General features: G+C 36.9%; 1 pseudogene; it reads right to left on the reverse strand.

The window, feature by feature from the left end:
* Window positions 1–3,094: 3,094 nt before the first annotated feature.
* On the reverse strand, window positions 3,095–8,444 carry LOC122140103 (annotated as a pseudogene).
* Window positions 8,445–9,487: the final 1,043 nt, after the last annotated feature.

The following is a 9,487-nucleotide window of genomic DNA, read 5'->3' on the forward strand; positions in this document are numbered from 1 at the left end:
AAATAGCACATTAGTGCCACGACAGTAACTGCAAACCTTTTTAACCAGTGACTTCCCCTTGGTGTTTTTTATGTCCCCTCTGCTTTAGCCTTGTCCTGTTCATTTCAACTCATGCATGCATGCATGCACACAGACCTGTACACACACTCACAAATGCAGCTGGACAGACAGTTCACTTTAATTACATGCAGGCCCCTTGGACTCGCATCTGAATTTCTGGTGCTAGGAGGACAGGTTGGGGAGGTGTGTCAGTCACCTAGGGAATAGACACAGCTCAAACACATTCAAATGCATCCTATTTATAGCTCAACCAGGGCAAGTAGAGTGCTGTTTTCCTCTGACTGAGTCCCAAATGAATCAAGTCAATTAGACTTTTATGAATGTAGTTGGAAAATGAAACTCCCAATTTCATATTAAACACAAAAAATGCAAAATGCAGATCTTTTACTATGTAACTGCAGGTTCAAACAAGACCTGTTTTATCTTGCTGCACAATTCACTTATGATACAAAGTCAAAGAAAATTTCTATCTGCTGTACATTTCATTAAAATCTAAGACATTTATTAACTTTTTTTTTGCAGGCCCTTTGTTTTCCAGCTGAAAACAATCTGCTACTGACAGAAACGGGACACACACAGTAAGCCTGTTTCACTTTTAAATCTTACACTAACTATAATGGTTGTCATAATCCTTCTTATTTTTAGGTGCGTGTTTAAGATGGTTATTGCAAACTTCATTATGGTATTTTAACATCTTCAGGAGTCTGAGCCAGCAACCCTTAAATGTCCTGGGAACAGGACGAGCAATCTACTGTTAGAGGAACCAAAGCACCATTTAAGGACTTTCATAGTCTGATATATTGTGAGGAGGTATTCTTGTTCATTTGGAAAGTTTTCAAAAGGCACAAGAGATAGAAATAGCACAAAATCCAACATATCTCCAGGCTGTGGATTTAGCATTCAGCTTGGATTCAGTGGATTTATTAGGATAGCAAGCCTCGTGATGTCTTTTTCACAGACACAGATGCTTTTCATTTATTGATTATTTTCAACCTAGAATTTTACATGTTTTTCCTGCATGTAAAAATCGGCTCCATGATACTAAAATGTGGGTAGTTGCTAGGGTGTTGCTAGATATGTCTCAGTTCCTTCCTTTATTGAAATCTATGGGATATTTTTGCCTATTTTTTTTTTTTTTTTTTGCAGATTGGACCAAAAATATATTAGAAAATAATATATCATTAATCCCTCTACCACAAACAATACAGAATTAGTTACTTGGAAAAATAATGAATCTGGAGATCTGAATGAAAGCTGATTTCTTCTATTTTCTTAAAAAGCAATTTCACTGAAATTTAGATTAAAGGCTTTAAAGGCTTGTTATACATTTAACATGTCATATTTGTCATATAAAAACATGTTCCTGCAGTGCAAATCTAAGATTTGTTTCAGAGCAACTGTTTCAGAGCAATGTGTCAAATAAGTCATGTGTCTTTGAGCAGACCTGTTGGTCTTACAAGGTCATCGTATATTTTAAAAGGATTAACAAGTCGCAGGAAAAAATATATGCACGGGAGAAAAGTCTTGCTCTGATGTAAATGCAGCCCTTAAAAAAAACAACCTAAACGGGAAAATTCAGACATAGATTTTATTACATGTCTTTAAATGGAACAGTAAAAACAACTTGTATTATAAACAATCAGTGAGTTGCACAAAGATGAACAGAACAGGCATGTAGTAATGTTGAAAAATCATTTTGATGATTTCAATCTCACGTTAAAATACTTCTCCCAGCTTAATGTGCAGAGACAATTCGTAAGTTGATTCAGTCAGAATGTGAATTTGCTCTGGTTCTTTTAAGCAGCATAAAAAACACTGATTCAACCAATGGTGCGAGTCTGGGGTGGGGTTAACTGTTGTCCAGCCAATGGCAGTGTTTGTGAAACCCGTTTTTAATAAAGTCTTTATTTTTGCAATTCTGTTTTGTGCCACTAGTTGTGAAGAAATCACACACTTCACCTTACAAGAAGTTGTAATATACTTTTGTCTTTAAAATTATTTTTTCCCTGAGGTTCAAAAATTATAAATAACAATTTAGATTTTTTTAAATGTAATTTATAATAACAGTTGTAGTACTTTTTAAGACCATTTTCTATTCTGTTAAATGGTCTGTTTTTGCTGCTGCTGTCTTTTAAAGTTGGTATAAAATGGAAAATCAAGCTATCTATTTTCTAAATGCATGTTATTGATCTTATTGTGAACCATTCATCCATGTATATGTTTAATTTTTAAAACCTTTTTTTGACCTCGTGATCTCTAATCAAAATGTCATATATTAACTCACCTTCATGTTGTTAAGAAGATATTTTTAAGACTGCTAGCAACCACAGTTTTGGTTCCCATTGACTTCAATTGTATTTTTTGTCCATGCAATAAAAGTCAATAGAAACCAAAACTGTTTGGCCACCAACATTCTTCAAAAAATCTGATATTCCACAGAAGAAAGAAAAAAGTCATGCAGGTTGGGAACAACATGAGCATGAGTAAATGATTACAGAATTGCTATTTTTGGATGAACTATACCTTTAAACCATGCCTCCTTCTTGCAGTTGACTGCAAGTTTGCATGTACAACTGCCTCTCTCCAGTCAACAACTGAACCAAGTCCCCATGGATGTACATCACAGTATGGAAGAAAAGATCTGTTGCTACTTCCAATATTTTGCAACATTAAGAAATGCCCCATTTGCATGTGAAAACGAGCAGCAGCACTTTATCTGCAGGTTTGCACTCATTTCTAATACAGTTTTACCACTTTAGCCACTTTGCAAAGCTGCCATTAGATGGTTACAGAATTGCAAAGTTAGGTTTGTGACATCAGGAAACATGAGAACGTTCAGTTGTTTTTGCAGTATGATTTAAATCAATTATTTTGAGGCAAGTTACATTATGTTTTCCTAATGCAATAAACTCTAAAGAAAAAGCAAATTTTGATTCCTCATGATATGAGGCCCTTGTGGTCCATAAAAGACATCTCTTGCTCACTTGTTCTTTATCTGTCTCTCTCTCTCCGGTAGCTAGCTGCAGGCCTGCTGTTACCACCAAATATCTCCTTGCACTGCTGCGTGTGCTGGCTCGCTCTCGCCCCTGCAACCGCAGCATCTCCAGCACGCTTCTGGCGTAGGCGTCCCGCAGGTTCAACCCCTATCGCCGACATATCCGAGGCTGAGCTGCGCGTCAGTCGTTTCAGCGCCTCCCCGTGCCGCAGAGCCGCTTCCTTCATTTTAAGTGTGAAGTAGCAGGCAGAGAACCGATCGTTGATGATGGCGATAGGCAGTGCGAGGATAAGAATGCCGGATAGGATGCAGATGAAAGCCATCACCTTTCCTAGCCCCGTTTCTGGACGGATGTCTCCATATCCTACCGTGGTCATGGATGTGGTGGCCCACCACCAGGCGCTGGGCACGTTTGTGAAGGTGGTCTCAGGCATGTCGTGTTCAATGGCGTATTCCACTGTGGCGAAGATGGAAATGCCCACAGAAAGAAACAGCATCAGGAGGCCAACTTCCTCGTAGCATTGGGCGATCGTCATTCCCAAAGATTTGAGACCTGGAACACACAATGAGGACATAAAGTTCCTTAATCCAAAGGCCTATTCACGTTTGTTAAACTCATCAGTGAGAAGAAATGAAGTCAAACAGTATTTACATGTTTTTCAAATAGCTATTCAGAAAAAAAAACATTGGTGGCATGTGAATATTTGTTTCATTTTGAACAGATGCACTGGGATAGTTCACCCCAAAACAAAAATTCTGTCATAATTTACTCACCCTCATGTTGTTCCAAACCTGTATAACTCACTTATTTCTGATGAACACAAAAGAACACATATTTTGAAGAATGCTGATATTTATATATTTATTTTTGTCCATAAGTCAATGGGAAACAAGTTACCAACATTTTTAAAAAATATTTTTCTTTTGTGTTCCACAGAAGAAAGGAATTGTCAATCAATTACAGAATATTCATATTAAATAATAAAATGAACTGCAAATAATTGCGAAATTAATGAAATGAATCATTTAATAGACATTGTAAAAGTGACTTTAAAAAACGCAATAAAGTGGTTATTTTATTTGCATGTTAGGTGTGTGATTTTTTTTAATACTCTTTAATTTAAAAAAAAATCATAATTATTTTTTATATTTAAATGAACTAAATAAATGTGTTAAATTAACAGCCCTTATTTTAACATTATTACTGCATGCCAAGAGGATAGAGACTAATACAAGTAATTAACCTAATTACGTAATTACTTTTAACCTTTAAAAAATAGTAGAAAAACAGAGAGGCCTCTCAAATAATTAGGGAAGAAAAACCTTATGGCACTTTCAGCTAATTTATGCCAGCATTCCCCAATGCACTGAACTCTGTGTAACAAAGAATCAAGCTACAAGTGTTAATCTATTTTTTTTTAAACATGACGCTCAAAACAATTTAATATTTGACCTCTTTTGCCACTGACCAATTGAAGTGTAGCCAGTGTTTACTAGACGATTTGCATGCCAAATCATTACTTCTTTACCTACTAACATCTAAGATGCTGTTGACAGAATTCGAATCACCGACCGCATGATTTTATTTTGGGTGTAACATGTTCAACAGAGAACTTCTCTTAGTGATGGATGAAATTGTGTTGAACAGATTTCCATATGCAAACAAGTTCAAACTTTAAAGCATGGCTATAGATATCTTTTCTGGAAATACTACTTAATGTAGACTCAAAAGTCAGTAGTGGCATTTTATGAAGTAACATTGCTCAAGTGTTGTTCTAGCTTTCAGAGAGCCTTTTGAATGCATGCTTTACATTGTGTCAGCTTATATAGGTTAGATCCCATAGCGCCTAGATGTCTTTTTTAGTACATATAGAAGAACCTCTTAATTTGCATCTGCCAGTGTTTTGAATCTTGCCGCACACACTCCTTTCACACTCCAAAATGTCACGGCTTCCTGAGAAATGCTTTATTTATTCTTTTTTTAGCTGTCTTGCTGAATACATTTACAGAAAGAACATAAAGCATCTAAAGTCGACACCTGGCCTACTTATTGTGCATATCAAAGCATGTCCTTTTATTTTTAGAAGTAGAAACCGTATTTTGCCATTAAAACACTGACTTTAAAGGCCCCTTGACCCATGTCTGAGGTGCTGGAGTCAACATGAGTGGCTGTGAAGAACTAGGCTTCTATTTTGAGAAAAATGAAAATGCACTGGGGAACAATCAAAAAGATTGATATTGAATTAGTTTTTTCATTTTATTTCCATTCTCATCTTGACTTACATGTCATATTTGTCTGAAGACAACTCATATTTGATGTTTACGACTATGGGGACTGTCTGCGTGAATCTGATTTTCATTTGGTTTGTGTCTTCTGATCAGATTAGCTACTACTGAGAACAAACACCTTCAGATGGGCAGAGAGAACGCTGTAGACGAGAGGGACCCCATTATTAAAATGTGACGGATATGAAAATTCCCTTGTGGATTATCTGTCAGTGTTTACTTCAGATATTTATCCTGAGAACAGAACCAACATTGTCTGCTTAGACATGTTCAATCTAAACTGAATGATAGTGAGACCGTGTGAAAATTCAGTCTGTTATTTAGCCACAAAATAAAATAAAATAAAATATGGCTTTATCTCCTTTAAAAATAACTTTTGGAATGAATTCCCACCCAAATGATTAATTATCAAACTCTGTTTTTCCTTATTTTACATTTTCACATTGAGGTTGGCATGATAAGCCCCAGTCCCGCCAAATTCCCCAACCGTACCCTCCTCTGTTAGCTCTTGCATATAATTTTGTTTAATTATTCATGACTTTGTGGCAGCATCTTAGAAAGAGGTTTTTCCTTCCACAAAAAAAGCAAGATAAAAGCCACAAATCTGTGCTCAGTAACTGTTTGTGTGTCTAAGGATCTTCCTCTAAGTCTCCTTGGGATACTGTCAAAATATGAATGGATGATATAAATTTACCCATTCTCCAAAAAAATAGACTTAAATCTTCATGAATTATTTCATGGTCCCAGGTTGAGAGTCCATCAGGAGAGGTAGTGTTAAAATGCCCAGATGTTCCGGTGGACTGCTGAACAGTGTGCTGTTTATTCTACTTGATTTTATGTTTTAGCCTACACTGTAGTCCATTCATGCTTGAAAACCCTCAAATGTGGCTGAATTAAAATAATTCTGCAAAGAAGAGTGGGCCAAAATTCCTACACAGCGATGTGAGAGACTCATTTCCAGTTATCGCAAACCCTTTTTTTGCATTTGTTGCTGCCAAGGGTGTCACAACAAGTTATTAGAATTAATAAAGTGTGAATCTTTAAAGTGTGACAAACATGCAAAAAAAATAAATAAAATGTAAAAAAACAGGAAGGGGGCACTGTAAACTGATTTTATATGCAGAGCTTACAATTTTTTAATACTTCATCTTCATTAATAAATAAGTATGCATAAATTTATTACAGGTTTTGAATTAGATTTTACTGCATTTTGATTAAAATGTACTGGGTGGAATTTTTTATTTTTCCATTTTGCTTTTTTTGTGGGAATATAGTGGTTATAGTGGAATCCTTGCTGAATTTGCTAAAATTTGATAATTGTGTTTTGAAAGTACCAATGGCAAACCTGGTGCAATTTGGATACATTATGTTTAAATATGTGTCAACTGCAGCAGTGCATGTGTGAATGAAAGCTAGACTTTAAGTAAATCACTTCATTTTCAGTTGGTTCCTGAAAAATTTGCAACATTCATTTCAAAAAGGTCCACTACCGTTAAAAAGTTTAGGGTCAGCATTTTGTATTATTTTTTTAATGTATTGCTTGTTTCAGCAAGGGTGCATTAAAGTGATCAGTAAATATTTATAATGTTCCAAAAGATTTCTATTTGAATAAATGCTGTTCTTTTGAAACTTTCTATTCATCAATGAATCATGAACTAAAATAAAAAACCCAATTATCATGCTATCCACAAAAATATTATATTTATTCATTTCAAACAACAATATTGCTATGATGATGATAATAATAATTGTGGTAATAATAATTAATAGACATTTTCCTAACCACCAAATCAGCATATTACATGTGATACTGAAGACTGGAGTAATGGCCGATGAGAATTCAGCTTTGCCATCACAGGAAATAAATTACATTTAAAATATATATAAAAAAGAAACAGTTCATTTTAAATTGTAATAATATTTTTGCAGTATTACTGTTTTTACAGTACGTCTGTCAAATAAATGGCAGCTTGGTGAACAATAAGAGACTTCTTTCAAAAACCATAAAATAATCTCCCTAAACTTTTCAACCAGTAATGCATGATTATATGTTAAGATTATTTGATAAGTTTCAAATAGGTGTGTCACCTGTGGAAGTGTCGGCCAAGTTTAGCATCTGAGAAACCTCAATTAGCCGCAGCACCTGAATTACCCGTCCAAACGTTCTCCAGCTCCGTAGAGCATCCATGCAGGCTCTCCACGGCCAGAGTCACATAGAAGGGCAGAATAGCCAGAAGGTCAATGATATTCACCACACTCCTGCTGAATCTACACTTATCTCTCCCACACATGAACCTGAGCACACCAGCGCACCGGTTGAACCAAAATGATACCAAAGCCTACCTCAAGAGCAGCACCGAAGATGAGATAACGAGCGTGCATCAAGTGAGTAGTGAAAGTCCAGAGAAAAATCAGAGCCAGATAGCATGATGGACACCACCACAAAGGAACATGGATAGCGTCCCAAACGTCTTGGCCGCCTTAGAGGAGTCCGGATTGCTCCATAAGGTCCCATAGACGTTGCCCGTAAGTCGTGGCACAAAGCACCAGTGAAGCCTCATCCTAAGTTGTCCATTATATCAGCAGCCTTACGAATATCCAATGGACTCCTTCATCTCTTTCCGGTACGGTAGTACTTGTCCCTGCAAACAGCTGTCTATGCGGAGCCTCATCGATGCCCCAGAGTACTCGATCTCTTTTACGGAAGCGAATGAGATCACACACAGCTCCTCTCGCACATGTAAGGTGACCCGGGTCTGTAGTAGAAGTTCATGATGTGTACGGAAAGGTCTGCGAGTTGCGGTCAAAGAAGAACTCGTTCTCTCCAAGAAATCTGCATCATCGCACAGATCTAAAGCAGAGTCTCGAGTGGAGAGTGCCAGCTTTCCCAGGCGAGGATCTCTGGGGAGAGTGAGAGGCCAGCAGTTCCGAGAGAGGATGTAGCGGCTGCCTCCAACATTTATAATGAAAAAAGTCCAGCTGATCGTCGCGATCGGAGGAGAGATAGCGCGGCCTCGCTGAAGAAACACGCTAGAGTCCCAAGGACCAGCAGCGATGCGTTGTCCTCGTAGAACTCTGCTGGACTTGATGAATCTGTAATCATGGTGTTCTGGGGTGACGGTGAGCCCTGAGAGACCCAGTGAAGGAAAGTGCATTAGTATGAAAAAACTGGAAAGAGCAGTATCAATAATAATGAGGATTGGCTGCTGGTCTAAATTTACAATGAAACTGACAGCTATTTGAGCTTATCATATTTCGAATCGTCTTTCTCTGACCATGGGCAAACAAAACGACGTGTATCATGTTTTACAACTGTTGTTAGTTTATCATGGTTTGGTAAATATTCTTAGTCAGGTTTTGAGATTTCACACTGTACATTTGAAAAACCATTGGTTAATGGTGATAACAATCGTGCACAAAATATATTTGGTTATATTAAAGAATTAGTTCACCCTACAATTGAAATTCTGTCATCATTCAACCCTCGTCTGTTTCCAAACCTATATGACTTACTTATTCTGATATTCAGAATTATTAAAGTACAGGTACATCCCTTTGAAGGTCAGTGGGGTTCAATTTTGTTTTGGACCCCACTGACTTTCATTGTACAAAAAAGGCTGAAAATTCTTCAAAATATCTTATTTTGTGTTCCACAGAAGGAAGAAAGCCATACAGGTTTGGAATGACATGGTGAGTAAATGATGACAGAATTTTAATTTTTGGGTAAACTATATCTTCAAGTCTTCAGAAACCTGCAGCAAAAATAATAAGGGCTCTGCACTCATTCCAGTTAATGTTTTGCTTTTTTCAGATCCCTGGAAACTTTCAGCTTTGCAAAGTTTCTACAATTGTACAACGCACATGAACTATTTAATGATGTAAGCACCGAGATATGGGTTATTGGTGGTTGTCTGCTTCTAAAAACACTCGCTATAACATGCACCGCAACATATTGTTTTCACTTCAGACACCTTGAAAGTTTCATAACTCAGGGGTTAAACTGACCCAGGATTTAAAACGGGTAGTATGAAACCTTATAGTGTGTGTTTATCTAGCATCCATCACACACTACTTCATCTGCCTTACTATTCTAACATATGCATTTTGATAGATATAAAATTGACAGTTTGGATCGTCTGGTGTATA

This window comes from Cyprinus carpio, chromosome B16, assembly GCF_018340385.1.
Source record: "Cyprinus carpio isolate SPL01 chromosome B16, ASM1834038v1, whole genome shotgun sequence".
In the NCBI taxonomy this organism is placed as follows: Eukaryota; Metazoa; Chordata; class Actinopteri; order Cypriniformes; family Cyprinidae; genus Cyprinus; species Cyprinus carpio.